A 21,291-nucleotide genomic window follows, 5' to 3' on the forward strand; every position below is an offset into this window, starting at 1 on the left:
TTATCAGTTGCAACATAATATATAAATAAAGTTTGAAGTGAGCTGTGTATTTTAACATATTTGAAATAATGTGGGCTGGGGTAAGAGTACCCAGGACTCACAAAGGTCTTTTGGATAGTCGCTGTAGAACTGGGCATGGATTCAAATCCTGGCTCCGTCACTGGCTGGTTGGGGACTTGAAAAACTGCCTTCAATGTCTTAAGCTTTAGTTTACTTTCTATAACAGGGGATAATGATATCAAACTTAAAAGCATTATAATGAGTAACAAATGATTTACTACGTAGAAATTGCCTAGCATAATGCTGACACATATTGGTTTTTCAATAACCATTGTTTCTGTTTTCTTCTATTTCGGGGAGGCGCTGCTGTTTATACAGTTCTGAACATGTATTTGTGGGTAAGGATGTTTGGAATCAGTCACCAAATAATACTTTAACACACGGTTGATCCATTCATACTAATGTTTGCTTCACTCTGTATATGTGATGGTTGCTATCCTCTCAAACATTGGGCCCTAAGGAGCTTGTTAGGAAAATAACGATCTATCTATAGATGTCTTGACTTCCCAAGGTGGTGCTAACGTAGTAATAAAAAAAAAGAGCTTTTGCCCGGCTGGGTGCTGTTTACTCAAGGGATACTCTGTCGTCTCTTCAGAGAATTTCTCAACGAGCTTCTCCCATTCTTTCCTTTTCTTTCTTTTGCTGAAACTCCGTGGGAAAATAATAGAATTTGCTTTTGAAAAAGTCATCCATCTTCACGAGAGATACGCTTGATCGTATGATTTCTTTTGAAAATGATGAAGCCTTGAGTCATTTTCAGGGTTCACTTTTATTTTTATATTTGGTAGCTACAGTCCTGAAAAAAATCCCATCTCTGGAGAGATACGTGATGAGGAATTGAGTGAAATTTTCATAATTCAGCCTGCATTTTTCTTTCTTCCCCAAAGTTCCATAATTAGAGAATAAGATATTGAAGATTCATGCAATTTCATAATCTGTTTATTAAAATGACTGGTGATATATGTGTGATCATGGAGGTCACAGGGCAGCCAATGAGTATAGGTGTATATTGGGGGAAGGGAGGACAGATAACTAAACTCCAAATTGAAGACCTTTACTTGAATAACACCTTTATTTGAACAACAAGGTGAGCTTGTTGGAGTTGTGTCCCTAAGTTTCCATAAGTGGGAAAACTCATACCACCTCTCTCCACACACCCAACTACATTGGAATATAGCATGAGGAAGAAAAACCCTTGTTTGGTTAAGTCACCAAGATTTCAGAGTTTGTTATCCTGGTATAACTTAGCCCATCCTCGTTGATACTGTAATCCTGAGGCACTTGTGGCTTTTTGTTTTTGTGCGTTTTCTGCAATAAGAAGAAAATCAGAATTGGCAATCTACCTGCTTCACAAGTTGTCATGAGGAATTAGTCCTGGGATAATTATCTTGTAAATCCCTTATATGTAGATTGGAAAATGCACTGCAGGACTATATATGTGAACATTAGAGTTTCTATAGATAGAATCACTCAGAAAAATGTTAGATATTTTTAATGTAAGAGTAGAGATGGTCTGTTATTGTCTCAGTATTGCGCTAGCTCTTACTAATCAGAATAATAAACTCCAACAAGCTCACCTGATTTCTCTTTTTAGCATCATATGAATGTCCTTTTACTTGCCAATGAAATAAATATTTGTTGTCTTAAAATCCCCTCCCTGCATACAAGAAAAAAAAAAAAAAGCTTTTAGTTTCAGAATTCCTTCTGGAAACTTATAAATATATTCCAGATTTCTCAGATAATAATTATGGCTCATCTCAAAATAGGCAAAAATAAATAACTAAATAAAATTAATTTCAAATCTACACAATGACTATCTTAGTGTCCTAAACCAATATCTGATGTCTAAACAAAAACCCTTTATGTGGAAATATAGCCCACTAAATACATTTTAGTTTTAGTCATAAATAATAAAATGATTGTTGGTTTAAAACCCCTCTTTGGAACTTGACGTTATTTCTCCAATGATTTATATGCATCTTTGCAATTTTCACACTGAATATCTAGTTCTTTTATGTAGTTCCTTTAAATATATAATGCATATATCCAAATTATAACCTGGCTGTATCCTCAAAGTTTGTCTAGGTAGGCAGCTTGACACCCAGAATATATTTTTGTCATAGAAACAATGCTGTAAGTTTTTGAGAGGTTCCCAGGGTAATATACAAATAAATACCTATTTGCCTTGTGGACGGAGCTCACAGCACTTGCAAAACTAGAAGGCTGTTTGGGACCCTGAGACTTGAGATGCGGGAGTGATGAAAACCCCAATAAAGGGCTTTAAATTAAAGAGAAAGAAGGGAAATCTAAATGGTGTGAAGAAAATGGACACGAGCTGGAGACAGAAAGGTGAAGAAAACACGGGGAATGGTGAGGAAGGGAAAGAGAATAAGACAGCAAAAAGGAGAGTCTGGATGCTGTTTCCAATTTCACTTTCACTTTAACCCTCTAGAGGTTAGTGAAGAATGAAATAAAGGTCAGGATGAGAAGCTGGAGGTGAAGGAGAGCTTTCTCTTTTCCCCTCCCATCCTCCCCTCCCAGAATCAGCCCGTTCAACCCCCCTCCGCCGCCCGCCCGCCCCCAATTCTCTCAATCTGGCCACAATATGGTGAGACAAAAAACTGTACACAAATTAAAAAAGACTTCAAAAATAAAGGCTGCCCAGTGAATTTTTATGTAGATAATTATAATATTGGCCGCTGTCTTTCAGAACAATTCCATGCTGTGGTTACACAGCTATAATGAAGAGATCACACTGTGAAGTGAAAAGTCTCCTTATCCTCTGGGATTAGATTCAGATTTGCCTTCTTCCAGAAGGGTTTCCGAACGCGAGGAGAAGAGAAACAGCATAAAGAAGCAACAGAAAGAATTGTCTTGATCTCTGTTTTGCGAGCCTGGAGAAAAGGTGCCTTTGCAGGAAACTGGGTTTGCAAACAAGGAACATCTTTTGTGTTGCTTTTTGGCAAAGTAATTGATTCTAGTCAGAGATTGGCTGGGTGCCACCATGCAAGTAGTCTGTCTTTCTTATTCTGAAGACTACAGTAGGAAGAGCTGCAACTGAGGCTTTTTTATTCTTTTCTTATTATAGCCGACGTTACATACTTTCTTCCTGCTACCCCCTCTACTGTAACCAATGGTATGCAATTCATAGGTCACATTTTATAATATTTTTAAAAATTATAGAGAACAAAATAAAGCTTTTAAGACATTAAAAAAAAAATAAGCTGGAAGAAGACAATTTCTTATAACCAGTATCCTCTCCCTTCCCCCACTCCGATTGGGATTTATGTTTACCTTTTCCATCCTAAGAAAGAAACCAAACCAAAACATTGTACTATGAGCAGAAAGGTAACAGGAATTTATGCAAACTTTATAAAGCTGATGCAGATAATACAAAGACGGATTTCACTGTGAGAACCGTACCAGGGGAGTATTCAGGGATGCAACCATTACATTTCTATTAGATTTGCTTTAATAAAAGTAAAAATTACTTAATATTAAGTTTTAATTAAATTTTGTTCTATTAAGAAAGAGATGGACATCTACCACTGATATTTTGTTTATTAGCTTCTTCTGTTTAAGGGAACTTGGACATTTTATTATGACCATGAAAGGTATTATACAAATGATTTAATATTAAACAGTATCTAATAATAGGCTTTGGTGTAATTGACACTTTGAAAGCAACAGGAGTTGAGACCTTGCAGATGACCACAGAGAGGCTGAAGCCCAGAAGCGTGGCTTCCCTCCTCTCACAAAAGGGGCCACCACAAAGTTGGGGAGGGGCTGGGTAAATCCACTTCCCAGACACTCCTGCTTTCTTTCTTGAGCTGGGATCTGGGACCAGCTTTAAGCAATGTCCATTTTGAGGACCCACTTGGCTTGGGCTTGGAAGACGAATCCCATGTCTAGAAAAGAGGGAGCAGAAGTAAGCCACCTCCCCTAGATCTGGGGGGAGGCAGTTTGTCTGATTTCACACAGCGAAGGAAACATAAATGCTTCTCCTCTGTGACAGTAAAATGGGTTCTGCGAAATAAACATCCCAGCTTATTTTTCAAAATGCAATCCAGCAACAGATGCTACAAATCCAAACAAGAGGCCAAGCAGAAAAGGCTCTGATCATTGTTACACTGATTAATTGTTGTCAAAGCCAAGGGTGAAAGAAGAGCCCTTCATTTTAGCAAATATCCTGATGGCAACAGAGGAATCTGTTAAAGGATTATTATTTGTATTTTATTAAAATTTCCTGGGACTTCCTTGGTGGCGCAGTGGTTAAGAATCCACCTGCCAATGCAGGGGACACAGGTTAGAGGAAGATCCCACATGATGCGGAGCAACTAAGCCCATGCACCACAACTACTGAGTCTGCGCTCTGGAGCCCACAAGCCACAACTACTGAGCCCGCAAGCCACAACTACTGAGCCCACAAGCCACAACTACTGAGCTCACGCGCCTAAGCCTGTGCTCCACACCAAGAGAAGCCACCACAATGAGAAGACCGCGCTCTGCAACGAAGAGTAGCCCCCACTCGGCAAAACTAGAGAAAGCCCGCATGCAGCAACAAAGACCCAATTCAGCCAAAAAAAATTTTAATTAATTAATTAATATTTTAAATTTCATAAAATGTTTTGAAAATCTGGTATTAATCGAAATAGTTTTTAACCACAGGGTTATCAGATCATTGTTACACCTTAAAGAATTAAAGAATTGAAAACAAAGTGATCCCACTACATTCTACTGAAAATTCTAATTTAACTATCCAGGAATACACATTTGTAAAACATTCTTGACAGAAATAAGAAAGCAGTTTAGGGCAAAGAGATGAAATCACTCTGTGACTCAAATTTTACTCCTCAATAGGAAAACAGGAAGCTGAAGGAATTAATATTTTTTTTAATTTAAATAACACAGAGTCGTAACAACTTAATTAGGACTACTCAGAAGTAACTGATAGCTAAGCTTATTGACTTACTCTTCCTTTTATATGTGTGTATATATGGTAATGCATTTAACCTCTTTTTTAAAGGTTGATTTGTTTTCATTGTAAAAGAATACATGCTCATTAAAAAAAGGAAGTAAAGTAGAATAAGAAAAAAATGACCCATAGGTTTGGCACTTGAAGATGCTAAACATTTTAGCCAATTTCCTTTTATTTTTATTTCTTTACGTACATATATTTGTTCATATTTATGATATATTCATCTACAGGCACACACAATTTTGTTTCTCTGCTTTTTGATCCTTTCATACCTTTTCTCTTTAAACATTAAAGTGCATTTAATAAGACATTTTCTTTTTTTGATGATAATGGTAACCTTCATTATTTCCTAAAAACTATGGAAAGGATATATTAAAAAGATTAAAATCACCATCAATTCTATGACAGTGGACATAACCACATTCTGGTGTTTGTCCTTTTCACCCATAGTCCATGTACATCCATTCATTCATTTATTCAGATACACTTTTGGAGGAGCTATTATATTCCAGGCTCTGTTCTTTGTGCTAGGAACACAGCAGCGTATGAAACAAAAATCCCTACCTACATGGAGCTTATACTCTAGGCAAAGGAAATGGAAAATAAATAAATAAAATGCGCATTTGTCAGATGGTGAGAGGGTAAACTAGGAAAAAGACATGGGATGAATAGGATGATTTGCAATTTTAAATAGGGTGGTCAGGAAAGGACTCGCCAAGACTAGGACATTTGAGCCAAGACAGGAAAGCAGTGAAGAAGGAGAAAGATTGAATATCTGACAGAAGAGCAAGCGCAAAGGTCCTGAGGTAGGAGATTGGCCAGTGAATTCTAGGAATAGCAAGCAGCTGGAGCCCACAGAACTGACAGTATAATGGTGAGATCCAAAGGTAAGGGGAGAGAGATTCCCTTTCTTTATCTGAGTGATATGGGAAGCCACTGGAGAATGCTGAGCAAAGACTTGACCTGACCTAGTGTATGTTTTAAACAGTTCATTCTACAATGGGCACAGAGATCAGTAAGAAGTTGTTGCAATAAACTGTGTGAGAGATGTTGGTGGCTTGGACTAGAGTTAGTGCTGAAGGTGATAAAAAGTGTTTACATGACTTTTGAAGGTTCGGACAACAGGATCTGCCGATGGGGGATCTGAGAGAAATAGAAAGTTAAAGGTGAATCCTTCCGTCTTAATCCTTTAATCCTTTAGTCCTTAACTTTAGTCTGAGCATCTGGTAGAATGTTGTTGCATTTACTGAGATGAGGACTAAGGGAGGGACAGGTTTGTGGGGCAAACAAGGAATTTGGTCTCAGACACGTTAATTGAAAGGGATATGTGAGTCTACAACTGAGGGAAGTGGTCCAGTCAGTCTGGAGATAAAATTTTGGTAAATGTCAGAATATTTATAGTATTTAAAGACGTGATAGGATGACATCTCAGAAGGGCTTGGTGGAGGAGTTTCTCTTGGGCAGAGAAAAAGAGAAACGAACGAGAGGTTAACAACATAAGATCAGAGGAGTGATGAGAAGGATTTTATTCAATCATGGGTTGGCCTAAAGGAGTGAAAAACCTTGTGACTTCGGATTTTTTTAGAAAATAACCCTAACCTGTCTAGACAATATAGTAGTGGTCTCCAATATAGTACACAGACCTCTGGAAGTGCCTCAAATAATCCACTGAGGAATGGGAGGAAAGCATTAGACATCACTCTTACAAGAAGTTAAAATTTAATATATTGTTATATTATGGGCTTTATAGGAATACACATGTATATGTACGGATGTCTATATTTTAGAGATGAGAGATCAAAAATGCTCAGAAAAGACTGTACTCTAGTGCTAGAATCAGCAGAAAGATGCAAAGGGCTTTTGGCCCTTTTTGTTATGGATCATATGGGAACATAGCGCCATCCCCCGTGCTTGGATGTGTGGTTAAAAAGGCCACTAAGGGTTCAACTGCGTGGCCCTGGCAAGGGTAGGCTCTGTCCTGTCAGCATCGATGTTGTTATCTCGCGGGGTCCTCTCCCCCCTCGGAGGCCCCGAAGATTCGGATGCAGACTCGGATTCCACGCCAGTTCACACACTTCTTGACAGGATCCCGCAGTGCCGTGTTGGGCCTCAGCCGCCTCGGAGAGGAATATCGGTGGCAGAGTGAAATCGGAGGGCTTGAGAATATCGCCCTGCTTCCCTTTGTTGTGTTTTTCTGCAATTATTTCATCTGAGAGAGAGCCTCTAGGGTTCCTGCATTTGTCCTCTGAGGAGGGGGCCCAGCCCAGCGAAGTCTGGAGGCTGCTTAAAAACCCCGCATGCGGCACTGTGATCATTCCTCGCCGTTTATTCTTGCGGAAGCTGTGTACCTTTGATTAAACCTGGCACAGCACTTTAGAAGCCACTGATAGACATCAAAGAAGTTAGCTCTCTGATATCAAAATAGACTGAAGGTTTGGACCTAGACCAGCACTGTGTGAACACTGAGAACAGTCCACAGCGGGAGGCAATGGCTTTTGGACAAGAATCAGAAAAGAACCAAATGGATTTCCTCTATTTCTCCCTTCATTAGCTGCACGGCAAATGCCTTCATCCCATCAGAAGAGAAATCTTTGTTGGATTTTTATCCAAAATCCTGCGTGGGGGGTGGGGGTGGGGGAGTAAAATTTGAGGTGAAAAATTTAAACAACCTCCTCAATTATTAAAGTTTGTTAAAAAGGTAGATATAATTTATGTCTGAGGAGTAGAAAAATTACCTTGATTGTTCCCTTTATTTTATATGCAATTGTAGGTGGAGCACAAATGTGTTTGAAGAATGTGGATTTACTTTGTCTTCACTTAATGATCTGGGAACAATTAAAAGGAGCACATAGATGCATCATAAGTAGACCAAGTGTAAAAAATTATACATGTAGATGTGCTTTTGAGAACTTTTTCCCAAAGGTATTTTGTGAGAATGAAGGAGCTGCATTTTTATACACTCTACCTTCAGGGATGAGTACCTGGTTTATTGGAGACATCTAATAAGTATGTGTATAAATGCTTTTAAATGTCTATTTCTAAATCATAACTAATATATATCAATTTATTACATAGATCATATATCATCTACTTAAAAATAAACTCAAATTGGTAGAAGGACAATTACAGCTATCGGAACAAAATAACTAATAATCAGTAATTCTTTTTTTAACAACTAATAACTAATAATTCTGTTTGGTTTTTTTTTTAATAATGAGATTTCCAAATGCTGAGAGATTAACGACCTCATTTGTTCTTCACAATAGCTCTATGATGTGGACACTGTTACTGATCCCTGTCTACAGATGAAGCCACTGAGACTCTGAGAGTAGATTAATGCGCCTGGGATCAATCAACGGTTTGAATCAGGGAACAGCACGTTTCTTCTGTAAAGGGCCAAACAGTAAATATTTTAGGCTCTGTGGGCCGTCTGGCTGCTGTTGCAACTGCTCAACTCTGCCACGGCAGCAGGGAAGCAGCCATAGAGCATGCGTGAATGAATAAGTGTGACTGTATTTCAGGGCATTTTACTTATGGACACTGAAATTTGAACTGTATATAATTTTCATGTCATGAAATGTTGTTCTTCTTTTGATTTTCTTCCCCAAATGTTTAAAAATGTAAAAATTTTAAACCACAAGCAATTAGGACCAAAAAAGGTGGTGGGCTGGATTTGGTCCTCCAGCAGTAGTTTGCTGATCCCTGGTAGAAAGTGAGGGGGTCAGGGTGTCAACCTAGATCTTCTACCACAGCCCATATTCTTTCCACTACACCATGTGGGTTTGTTTCATCATTGAGGAGAGACCCTACTCAGAGACTTGAAATCTGGAGAGTTTTACTGCTGTTCGTACTTTTGAAATTAAGTACAAGACTCAAACATATTAAGCTTCTGCATCCAAAGAGAGAGAGAGAGTAATCACCGGCAGCAGAGCAATTAGCAAAGAGCGAGCCAATAGCAAGCCCAGCGAACACTTCATTGTCAGCTAGAGGGTTTGGCTAAAAGTAAATTTAATACTCATTAAAAAATGAATGCTGCTTTAATGCCACTTCAGAGGCTGGCAAATTGTAGCTAACTCTAAGCAATTCAGGAAGCAGTCCCATTGCTTCAAGGCTGACAAACAAATCCTTCATAAGACAGGAAGATTCGGAGAAGCCCCATCTCGGAAAGGTTAGGCGTCCCCTGAAACAGCAGACTTCGAATTCTGCTCCCTACGAAGTGCAGTGGGCATGGTCCCAAGCAGAAGAGAGAGTAGGCATTGATCCTGCTGGTATGCCGGCATGCAAACTTCATAAAGTACAACCCTACCGAGAAAAAGTTTTGAGAATTGCACCTGCCTAGGAAAATAGTGATTAAAAGCACACTCTTATCAAGGTTCATTTCATCATTTTTACATGTGTTCTCCTCCTCCCGTACCATGATTTACAGCAACCCCTCTGAAGCATGAGGCTGAAATCTGTCTCCTTAAACCTCTTCTTCCCTGAGTGCTTTTGCTGGGATAGAGTTGTTCCTGAGGGCTGGGCAATTGCTGCTGTGCTATGGAATAAAACTGTCAGTGTGATTTAAAAATACATATTGCAGAAAATAAGAAAATGCATTTGAAAAATCTTGTCATTTTGTCTTCTATGGAAACAAAGGCAGTGACACAGAGAGTTCAAAATAATGAAAAGTCTTTGTTAACTGGGAGGCATTTACAACCTCCAAATCACATCAGTGCCAGCAGAGCTAGCAGGTATTCAGGTGTCTCAGATCTAAAATAACAGGAGCTAATTGCCCCTGTGATAGACGACTTCAGAGAAATGTACCTGAATAAGTAAATTAGTGAAGGAAGAAAGGAAATGAGTGACTAACTACACCTATGTACATACATAGACTTTTTGGATATTTTTGGATTTTGGATGGAGTCGATTGATCATCTTTTACGCTGCCCATTTTCCTTTTGCTCTGGTTGCGTTTATGACATCACAGAATTAACCAAGAAACTCAGAAATTAACCTACAATGCTCGGCTTGGCTTTAAATTGCTGTTAGTTTTATATTCACCTACAGTCTATACTTGGAGAACGTCCTCAGCTCTGGAGGTTTGTATATGCACACATATGGGCTTGAGGGACATTCTTTCATCAGAATGGCATTAACATATCTTGTGTCTCATAATGAATGTTCTACTCTGTACTACGCTTTGAAGGAGAAATGCATATTCATGTGCTTGCGAGTGGGTAAGAGAGGAGAGGAAAAAGGAAGTATGCAGAAGGGAGATGATTTTACCCCCACCGTCTAGATAGACGGAGAGAAGATAGCTAGGTATTTAAGTACATCCTTTAAGCATAGACACAGATATTTGGAATTTTATAAGTGAGTTTTTCCCAGCCTCTTTTTTCCCATGAAGCACATAGAAAATGATAGTATTTTTAAAATATACTGTGGCAAATGGGAAGGAATTTGAGAATATCTATTTGGGGTTTGGTTAAAAATATTCTTTTATTTTAGTTATAAAATTGAGGTAAGAGAAAAAATGGAAAGTATTAGGAAAGATTAATTATTTTTTATAAAACCTAATAATATAGCATAATATTTAAAGAGAAATTTGAGCTTGCTTCTGTGAATATATCCTTTTCATATCAGGTTTTAAGCTTGAAGTGGCTTTACATAAATTCTAGCTAAGGCTTTGCAATGATGGTTTCTCCAAATTCTTGCTATTTATGATCTATGAAATACTTCCATATGACTAAATAATGTATTTTTTAAAAATGTCTTTAAAACCTTTCAGCCATTTACAACAGTTGATTTTCTTAAAGGATCTAATCGTTCTTTTTCTTAAATTATCAACTATACTGAAATTTCTTGAGGCTGGATTTCAAACCCAAGTGGGCTTTTTAAATATCAGTTATGTCAGAAATAATGAAGCTCCGATTTGCACAACACGCATGCATCTGTGAGGGCAGTCACCCGCAGCCAGCTTGTGCGCCAACAGAAGGCGCGTCCGGCAAATGGATGTAAGTGTACAATATATGTACATACACATAAGGATTCAGGGTCTTTTCAGAAATGTACCCACCAGTAGCTCCCCCTCCTCTCATCCCCCGATTCCCTATTTCCCACCTACAGGACTCATTTGGGGATGAGTGCCACATACTCTGGCACTTGATACACTGGTTCTAAAAGACCGTGGTTCCTTGGTGACTAATGGGCAACCACAGATTCTGCAGCTGGTACAAATGCACATGTCTAGTGCTTCAGCATCTCCTTGGCTATGCTCAGCTGTTGCACTGGGCAAGGGTGCCATCTTGCTCATGGTCTTCTTTATTAGGGCCTCTGCAAGTGGACCTTGAAACAGCTCCACTGGAGGGTCCACGGAGGCGAGAAAGTGGTTGCCTGTGCTTTCCCACACCCAGCCAGGGCTCCATCTATGTCCCTCAACTTTCCAATCTCCCAACCAAAAGAGCCAATGGCCCGTCTTAGAGTACCCCTTCCCAACCTCAGATAAACCGGAACTCTGAGAATCTAGAGGCCACCTGAAAGTTTCTGTTAAAGAGATATTCTACCAAACTCTCTGAGTAACCGACATTAATAGCGGAGGTGTTTTCTGTGCAGCCCTGGGACCAGCACCTCTTTCGGTGCAGGAGGAAGTCAACTCCTTACCAGCCATTACAACTCAAGTTTTCCCCAGGAGACCACACTCTCAATCAAGGAAGCTATGGTTGCCTATTTCTGGGCTATTTTCCCTGCTTCCCCTGAACATGGGGCAATTGTGAAAACAGAGCCTGATCAACATCAGATACACAGTTGAAAGGTTCCAAAATTAGTTTTTGTTTTACATGTTGCTAATGGTTAAAAAAAGGCTTTTCTGTATATCAAAGAATATTTTTTGATTTGCTGATATTATAAAAATTGCAATCTTGGTGAATTCACTGAATTACAAATAACAAATTACAAATAACAAATTACAAATTACAAATAACAAATTACAAATTCAAAAAATCTTGGTGAATTCACTGAATTACAAATAACAAATTACAAATAACAAATTACAAATTACAAATAACAAATTACAAATTCAAAAAATATATCTCTTAAATAATTACATCTCTTGCCGGAATTTTACCTTACCCAGAGATTGTTCATAGAAATTTTACTTTGATCTTGGTCAACGTGTTAAGTGTAGCATTAACATTAAAAAGGTATGTTTTGCATGAGGTAAAAATTAGATCACTAGTAATTCCAGTTTCAGAATTTTTTTAGTATTTTTGTAATAATCATAAATACATGTGAAGTACTTGTTAAAAATAGTCTCCATTCTGGGGCTTCCCTGGTGGCACAGTGGTTGAGAATCTTCCTGCTAATGCAGGGGACACGGGTTCGAGCCCTGGAAGATCCCACTTGCCGCAGAGCAACTGGGCCCGTGAGCCACAACTACTGAGCCTGCGCGTCTGGAGCCTGTGCTCCGCAACAAGAGAGGGCGCGATAGTGAGAGGCCCACGCAGCGCGATGAAGAGTAGCCCCCGCTTGCCACAATTAGAGAAAGCCCTCCCACAGAAACAAAGACCCAATACAGTCAAAATAAATAAATAAATAAATAAATTTTTTAAAAAAGTCTCCATTCTTTATGTGCTCAAAAAATCTAAATATTCTTTTTTTATTGAAGTATAGTTGATTTACAATGTTTCAGGTCTACAGCAAAGTGATTACATTATATATATATATATATATATATATATATATATATATATATATATATATATATACATACACACACACACACACACAGAATGTATATATATTCTTTTTCAGATTTTTTCCATTATAGGTTATTACAAGATGTTGAATAAGTTCCCTGTCCTCTACAGTAGGTCCTTGATGTTTATTTTATATATAGTAGTGTGTATCCATCTCAAAAATCTAAATACTCTGATGGAAGGAAATTTAGGGTCAGTTTGACAGTATGAGATTTTAAGTCTGATTCTATGAGCCCAGGACAATTTGAGGGCATCAAATCAAGTGTTACAAAGCTGCTATCAGTGGACAGCTACTTGTCACGTCTGGGTAGTCATCCCAGGTACCACCAAAAATAGCTGAAGGAGCCAAGACTGCAAGGCTACACTCTAGTTATCTGGATTCCTACAGGCAGCCACAGTCCAGTAATTTAAGCAGCAGTATTTAATAAAAGAGAAAGCAAATTAAAAATGAGTTGTATTGATAAATGTGATTAACCCAATTTAAATTGCAAGGCTTTAATATTTTAATAGGTTTAGTCTTTTGTTCTTTGTCACATGCATAATTACTTTTCCTCATTCTCTTGAATTAATAACAGAAAAATCTGAATAATCTTTGTAGAAAAATGTTCTGTGGGAAAAACTGATCTGAGTGAGTACAAATGTTATCAGAGTCCTGTAGTGACATTGTATATCACCGAGGGGGGGAAAAAAACCTTTATAATCACATTGATCATGGTTAGAAATATATAAATATGCTGTTTTCTCCAAGTATAATTACGATGGAGCAAGAGGTTTTATTGAAATGATTTACTGCTGTCAAAGTTTCTCAATAAAAGCAAATCAAAATCGCCAGAAGAGTCACTTCAAAATACATATTTTAGTGCAGATAAATTAGGCAAATAAATAAATAACAAACTCACCCTTCCTCAGTCCACTCTAGTTTGGTGACCTCTTAAAGAGACCAGTAAAGAAATACTATTTATCCAGGGGTATTTTGAAGTTGTGTGTGTGTGTACACATACATGTATATATAAACATATAAAATCAGCTTCTCACCCTAGACCTCAGAGCCAGAACTGCCTGATTTGACTTTGGAAGCACTCGATTTCTGCAGACATCACCACTCCCTGCCTTTATTCTGGAAGGCACGGTTACGATGGGAATTTGCCAAGCATCCGTGCTTCAGTTTCCCACTTGAGGTATTATCGCTCTGACCACGCTTTCCTCCCTGCCATGGAGCTTATCAGGGCCCTGACTGGCAAAGCCAGGACCAGCATTTGCCCACAATAATTTAAGGGATTCTGTGACCTCCTTCAAAAACCTCAAGACATTCATGGAGTGGATGACAGGGAGGGGCCGAGATTTCTAGGAGCTGCTTTTCCTAGAAGCATAGGTGTCTAAACATTAGAAATAGCCACTCGGTCTTAATAATGTCTCCTATTTGTGGACAAATTCTGCAGATTTTTGTCAAGAAGAATACAGTCTGTGAATACTTAATTATTATGTAATTATTCTTTTCTGTTCTTCCCGCCCCCCCTCTTTCTTTTAATCTAACACTTTCCTCTAGGGAAATCAATTATACCAAACAAGCATTTACTAATGTGGTCTTCAAGCACTTTGAGATCACCCAGAGAGCTTTTCAAAATATAGGGGCCTGGGTCCCACTCCCAGAGGTTTTACTGTGATCGTTTGGGGTGCACCTGGGCACCAGGATTTTTTTTTTTTTTTTTTTTTTTTGGTATGCGGGCCTCTCACTGTTGTGGCCTCTCCGGTTGCGGAGCACAGGCTCCGGACGCGCAGGCTCAGTGGCCATGGCTCACGGGCCCAGCCGCTCTGCGGCATGTGGGATCTTCCCGGACCGGGGCACGAACCCGCGTCCCCTGCATCGGCAGGCGGACTCAACCACTGTGCCACCAGGGAAGCCCTGGGCACCAGTATTTTTACAAACTCCCCCAAGTGATTCTTAATATGCAGCCAAGATTGAGAATCACTGCTCTTCGGAGGAGAAAACCCTAGGCTGGGAGGGAGAGGACTTAAAAAATTGGAGGAAATCAATATGATCCAATGCTCCCAAAGAGAAAGACACCATTGCTGTAGGGGTAAATGATAGGCCAGCCACCTAATCCAGAATTTGCAGCTTTGTTCACTATTTTACAGTCTCTGTGTTATTAATTTTCTGTTTCATAAAACTGACAAACATAATTGTTAATTACATACCATACACTCCACCCTCCCAGTAATGGTTTCTCTCCACACCCTCACCTGATATAAAGCTATAGCACAATGCCCCACTATATTAAATTTCAATTTAATTATCTTTATTATAGCATCACCTCCTTGGAGGAAATGATTAACTCTGAGATGGACTTGAAGAGAAGAGAAAGATATTGCGGCGAGCTTTGCCCTAAAGCCCTGTGCTGCTATACAGGCTTCATTCGCAGGCACGAGAGCAACAATAAAATGGCTGAAAAATTAGCTTCTCTTCCATTTCCTCGGATCCCTGTGATGTGATCCCTCAAAGGTCCCTAGTGGCACACACAAAAGTGAATGGTATAAGAGAGGGGACTTTAATGCATAACTTCCTGTGTGTGTGTGTGTGTGCGTGTGTGTGTGTTTGTGTGTCTGTCTGTGTCTGTGTGTCTGTGTGTGTGTGTGTGTGCCTATAGGTGCACTTCGGTTAAAAGCAAAGAATGATTCTCAAATAATTAGCACAGGACAGAATAGTTAGTAGCCCACGGACAGTACATGTTCACTACTTAATAACTGACCTTCTGGAAGTTAAACTTTATTTAGTACCATGTAATTTTTTAAAAATCTCAGGGTGTTTTACTTTTAAACATTACTTGAGGTGACTCTTTCAAAGAATCTCTTTAACCTTGGTTTGCAAATTAAAAGAGCTAGAAGCTCATGAGTTTATCAGAAGTAATTGTTTCCCTAAATTAACACTAAGGGGCTCGTATCCCATGCCAGTACGATATTAGGTGACTGAGAAGAAACGAACTGGAAAATGGGACCACAGGGCTTTGAGACTCCATGGTATTGCAGCAAAACAGTGAAAGGACTTTCATTATCACTAATTAAGCATTTATACAGCAAGTATTTACAGAAAGCACTTTGAGATCACCTGCTGTCAGGAGTGGATGAGCACTGTTCCACATACATGCATCCTCGCTCCCATTTTTGTGCTCTTTAAACATGTTTAGGAAATTCAGGTACAGGCTAATTGTCTTGTCCAAATCTCAAACAATGGGGTCTAACCTATGTGCAGATAATACCACAGAAACTTGAACTCTTCAGTAAATTGGGGTATTAGCATGTACTAGGGCTCCAGGTTGAACTCACTAGAGGATATTGACACATTTGGTGTGATGGGGGATGCAGGAAGGAGAGGTAGACAGCCAGGAAACTTCTTTGGTAAGAACAAATGTTGAGGGAGAACATGCTGAGACATGGAAGGGAATAGCATAGCCATTCCCAGGAGAGAGAGCGTTTTGAGTACACCCTCCACCCCAGGAAGGAGTTGCAATAAAGAATAAAACTTGAAATATATATGTTACTAAAATTGCTGCAGTGGATTGGGGTGAGAGATCTACTGGGGGTTCTAACAAAGTGAAAGATGTGTTTCCAGAATTCGCAGATATTGGTCGTTAGAGGAGGAAGGAAGAGGCTTCGTAACATTGTGGCGGGCCTGCTTTTCACACGTGTTAATGTAGCTGATGGAATAAGACAGTGGGAAGTGCTGAGTATCAGGCAGTCACTCCGGATGCTGTACAAATGGAGAAGAAAGGTGAAGGCCTAGAAGTGCTTATTTTTACCATTAAACTGGTGTGACCTGAGTAAAGATAAATAAGTAGTATCCAAATAAAATTGTTTTTGCATTATACATTGGCAGACTATATAGTCAAAATGCACTCTCTTTATATTCTTTGTCCTCCACGAACTTTGTACAGTGTGTTACCCTTGGAAGTTTCATAATATTTGCTTATTAACTGAGACCTTCGTGAACAATCAAGGTCCCAGGATACAAGATGCATCGGTCAAGGCTCAGACAGGAACACAGAAACAACTTTAAGCATTTAAATTTAAATGGAGGAAACAATACAGGAAATCGGTTACTAAACATTGGAAGGGCTAAAGGAATTTAAAAAAAAAAAAAAAGGAGGGTGTAATTGGTAATTGCAAGACGATAATTCCACCCCATTAGCAGGAAAGATAAAAGGGAAAATACTATCTATGAGCCCATGACCTCTGTTATTAAACCTGTTGCATAATCTCTTGCTGCTGGTGGAGCTACCACCACTGGCACGACTTTGCAAAACCATAGGCGTACTCTAATTCTTTTGCTCCTGCTGCCAGAAGTGCTGCCTGAAACCAAAAAGAAAGAAAATGTTCTATCTCTTATTCCTACCTTATTATCTCTTAATCTCCTGGAGGGTTTCCTGCTAGAAGAATATAAGGAAGCTCCTTGGCAAGGGTGACTGTTAAATTAAGTTTGCAGACTTCCAACCTGTTTAAAAGAGAAGAACACAGATGCATGGAAATGGACCTGAGAGCCAACAGACAAGTCATTAGTACCGGCTAATCTAACTCAAATGCAAGAAGGAAGCTGACAAGACTGTGGTAACCTGATAGATTAAATTCCATCACCAAAGGGAATTTTTGATAGAAATTATACAGTGATTGTCTGCCACAGAGTATAACAGGAAAACCATCCACTTCTTCCTTTTGTTCTGTGATGGATAGATTTAGCTTAAAAACACTTACTTCTCTTTACTAAAATATAGGCTGGAAACCATTTATAAAAACAATAATATGCACCCTATATTACAATACGTAATATATAACCAACATAAACAACGGACATTTATTAGACCCTTAATTGGCACACGGTTACCTGTAAACACTTAGAAAGACAACGCAACAAAGGAAATTTAATGCCTGACACAGGGCCAAATACAGCATCTGAGGATGAGATTTGATGGAAATAGCTTATGAAAATTCACTCCCATTAGAGAATGGCTTTTTTATGTCGGCTCAATAACTTCCAGGAAATAAATGAAGCCATTTAAAAAATCAAAGTGATAGAATCATGTAAGTGGAGCCTTATAAAAATTGATAATGGCACAGCATACCAGCTCCAAAGTATGACAACATTTACCACATCAGGAGAAAGTAATGAATTGTAATAAGTCTGGAAACAAGCTAAGAAGTAATTAATATCTCTGAATCAGTTTCGTGAAGCTATTATCTTAATTTTGTGGTATTTTGAATAGAATGAAAAATATTGAGTAACAAAAGCAAGACATTAACTAAACGATGGTGATTTCTGAGGCTTTTGTTGATACACTTACTATGTCTTTCCTTGTCATTGGAGACTGAAGTGTTACATTTCATCTATATAAGGAAAGTAAATGTTTAAAGCAAGTCAGCAAATAGAACTTGAATGACAAATACCAGATTTCCTCAAAGGTTGTACCTACAGACAACATGTGTCCTACCAAGGAAGCGTCAAGTGCAAATTACTGTAATGTTGTTATTTCACAGTGATAGCCTTTGCCATTCACTAGCAGACACTTCAAAACAAACGCCGCATCACTGGTCTTGAAGTTCTCGTCCTCCTTTATTTCTAACAACTGTCTCCTGTTCTTAGACCAAGGATCCCAGCTATTCCCTGTGAAGAAGCTAATGTCAATCTCCCAAGCCCCAGAGATGGTTTGGTAGAGAAGTCAATCACTGAGCAGGCAAGACAGGTAGCTCCCAGATGCACTCCTCTCCCCAAGGCCGGGGAACAGCCACCAGGAGTGCCGCCCCAACGTCAATCTCGTGAAATTTAAGAACTTTGGCCAATCACTGTCATTTAGATGCCTATAAAAAAAAAAGCAGCAGAAACTGAAGAGAAGGAGGAACTGTAATGGGAATAGGATATTGGATATGTGTGCCGAGCGTAGGCACAAGTAATATGTTTGTAATTCTAGGACAGCCTCTGGCCAAAGAATGTCTTAAAGCTTGGTGCCTGCCCATCTTCCATTTCCCTTCAGGTGGCCCATCTCAGCAGCGATCCTGATTTCCCCTTAAGAGAATATATGTGCCTATTCTTCACAATATTTGTTTAGTTTATGAAAGACACGGGTGCAAGTTATATATTTCATGAATGAGAGGTATGTTTGTATTAATGGGGTAGTCTTACACTAATAATCTCTCTGAAATCAGGATGTGTCTTACTGTCAAAATGAATTCATAATTTAAAGTGGTAATGTTTCTTTTTGTCTTGTTGGTACATAAAGAAATGGTACAGTTTATAATCTTCGGTGTTAGAGATTACGTAAAATATAGCACTTAGTGAATGAAGAATATTGGATGCATTTCAGATTCCTAGTCTGTAAAATGTGAAGGCCACCACTTAACTAGAATGATCTCTTAATGTTTCTTCCCCCTTGCTGACTGGATTCTCAGCAAGGATGATTTGGTAAAGGAAATAAGTTGTTATTGACGAATGGTCTTGGAAGGAAACTGAGCTGTTGCCCAAAGTTAATAAGTAGGGAACAGTTTAGTTGAGGACGAGACCACACCCCCTAAAAGGGAGAAGACCAAGAAGCCCAGAATAGGACTGCACATACAGTATTTAACGTTTTCCTATTTCTTAAACACTCTCTTGCCTGCTCTACTGGAGCACAGAGTAGCAACCACAAACCCTCTCCGTAGCTAATATTTTAAAGGGTCAGGAAGCTGTCTTCACAATTTATAAGTTAGAAAATTTCTGATGGGAAGAAAAGAGAATGAATTATTCCACACCAAAGGGGGAGAAAAAAAAAAAAAGGCTGACAGTTTCTAATATGGAAGTGGCCCCAGAGAAACCTCCTAAGCCACTTATCTGCTGAAGGTATAATTATTTTTAATTCTATAAACTGTATTGAAATTTGAGTGTATTATATGGATGGTGACGACATGCCCTGTCCCCTTAGCCTTTTGAAGGTGAGTACATACATGCAGAAGGCCCCCTGGATGCATTACAGGGACACATCAGGCGTCCTGCCACCAGAAGATTTCCACTTTGATCTCCCAACAAGCAGCTTATGACAGTGTCCCCACAGAGCGGAAGTCACCGCACAGGAGGGTCTTTTAACTAACGTGCACAGAAGGAAAAATTTATGAGGTTCTTATGAAGTGGTTTGTTTTAGCTCTGAATAGAGGAAAAGACGGAGAGAGAAATAGGGGCAGAGTTTTGTGACATAAAGGTCCACTCGAGCCTGGTGTGATTTTTATCATCTTAAAACACGTCTGAGAAGACTAACCTCAAAGCATAAGACTGTTCTCAATACGGCACGTAAGCAATGGAAGGCAGAAAGTAGCTGGTCTGTAGACAACCCACAAAGCAAATTACCGGTTGATATTTCCTGCACTAAAATTCTTTGAGTTACAGTGGGAACCGCTTCTCAGTATACAAAGAGCATAAGTCCTCTCTTTGGTTCCAACGGGGCTTTGTCATGACTTGTAATAAGCTGAACATTGTAATGCATGTTCTAAAAAAAAAAGTTGTCTATTACTGTGTGTGCAAAAAAACACAATGCCCATGCACCAGGATGTTAACAAAACAGCACCTGCACAAACTAAGATTGCAACTCTATTCTCAGCTTATCTTTGCTTTTCACTCACAGGGATCATTTCTGTTTCAATGGGAAAGGAAAGCCGCACATGCAAGCATAATTTATACGTTAAACTGGAGCGACCACTTTTGTATGAATCAGCGCTCTGTAAACAAAACAAAAATCTGAAAAATGTTTAAATCCAAATATTCTTTGTCAGATAAATATAACAAGCTTCCATGATGACAATGGTAACCGCGGTAGACTACAGGTAACGCGGGCTTTTAAAATTGGGATTGGAATTTAGGGAGCTACTTCGTAATTTTGGACTATTTAAAGAATTTTAAATTAACTATACTCTTAAAAAAGGAATAATTCAAACTTTATGTAAAGCCGTTCTTTAAAATAACTTGATTCACAGAATTATAGAATTAAGGTACAGATAGGTGAAAGGACATAAATAGCAATAATGATTATATGTATGCATCCTTTTAAAAATGCCAAGAATTAACAAAGCTCTCAAAATCAAATCCATCATCCATCTGTGGCGGGCAAGTGACAGATTCGCTGACTAATTGAAAACAGACAACCCGGGTGAATAGTAAAAACTACCACAACCAACAGGTATTGAATATTTATCATTATATTCCCTAAAGTGTCATGCCTTACACTAAATACTTAATTTTCTTATTTAGTCCTTCCAGCAGCCCTATTAGGTAGGTACTCGTTATGCTTTGAATCTAGCAGGTGAGCAACCTGAGGTTTGGGATTCATGAACCTTGCTCGTGTCAAACTGCCAGCCAATGGCAGAGCTCGGCAGCTGGGCTCTAGATTTGAGCCTCAGCCCCTCACTCCTCCCTCTGGGTCTAGTTATCACAGATTTCTGTTACTGTTGCTATCAAAGGGTCAGATGGCATCAAGATTGCTGTGACCTGGGAAAATGCACATTTTCAAATTG

General features: G+C 39.0%; 1 long non-coding RNA gene across 1 annotated transcript in view; it reads right to left on the reverse strand.

The window, feature by feature from the left end:
* The window catches only part of LOC307193497, an 87,239-nt gene extending 69,981 nt beyond the window's left edge, over positions 1 to 17,258 (reverse strand). Inside the window, exon 1 of the long non-coding RNA XR_013830340.1 lies at positions 17,159 to 17,258. This is a non-coding gene — a long non-coding RNA (uncharacterized lncRNA). The remainder of the gene's footprint in view (positions 1 to 17,158) is intronic.
* Positions 17,259 to 21,291: the final 4,033 nt, after the last annotated feature.

Source organism: Stenella coeruleoalba, assembly GCF_951394435.1.
Source record: "Stenella coeruleoalba genome assembly, chromosome: 10".
Lineage (NCBI taxonomy): Eukaryota > Metazoa > Chordata > Mammalia > Artiodactyla > Delphinidae > Stenella > Stenella coeruleoalba.